Below are 788 nucleotides of genomic sequence, written 5' to 3' on the forward strand. Positions count from 1 at the left end.
CTGAATTAACAAATAATCCTGGGACATTTTTAGTTGGAAAACAATTTATTGGTTTTAGAATCAGAGCTACTCAACAATAAATAAAATTTGGATCTGATTTTGGACTCTGGGACAATAGGTACTTGGACATTTTTTGGAAGTCATTCATGGTTGAAATAGTACAAAAGCAGGTATGAATGCAAAAAACTATAAAGAAATGGACTGGATAAAAACTTTGAGGAATTAATATATTTATGGGCAGAAAAGGAAAGAGCCTGTGAAGAGACCCTGGGTCCTCAAAGTCTAGAAAGCAAACAGTAGCAAGAAGGAGGCACTGTAAGAAACTTTAATTGGGAATAATTGTGCCTCAGATAAACCTCATTGGCTACGATACTGCCACTGCACAAAGCTGTAAGAAACTTTAAAAACATTAGAGAGACTTAAGAAAACGCTGGATTTGACAATAGTCATTGGTGTTTTGTGAGAGTAAAAATTTTAAAGTAAAGGATAAAGTAGAGAGTAAAGAACTGCATTCAAAGGTAGACTCTGGGGCTTCCCTGGTGGTGCAGTCGTTGAGAGTCCGCCTGCCGATGCAGGGGACATGGGTTCGTGCCCCAGTCCGGGAAGATCCCACATGCTGCGGAGCGGCTGGGCCCGTGAGCCATGGCCACTGAGCCTGCGCGTCCGGAGCCTGTGCTCCGCAACGAGAGAGGCCACAACAGTGAGAGGCCCGCGTACCACACACACACAAAAAAGGTAGACTCTGTATTTAAATTATTTGGCTGTGAAACAGAGAAGAGGTGACAAAA

General features: G+C 42.5%; 1 pseudogene; it reads right to left on the reverse strand.

The window, feature by feature from the left end:
- Positions 1 to 313: 313 nt before the first annotated feature.
- LOC138414131 (U4 spliceosomal RNA) lies at positions 314 to 390 on the reverse strand (annotated as a pseudogene).
- Positions 391 to 788: the final 398 nt, after the last annotated feature.

This window comes from Delphinus delphis, chromosome 7, assembly GCF_949987515.2.
Source record: "Delphinus delphis chromosome 7, mDelDel1.2, whole genome shotgun sequence".
Classification (NCBI taxonomy): Eukaryota; Metazoa; Chordata; class Mammalia; order Artiodactyla; family Delphinidae; genus Delphinus; species Delphinus delphis.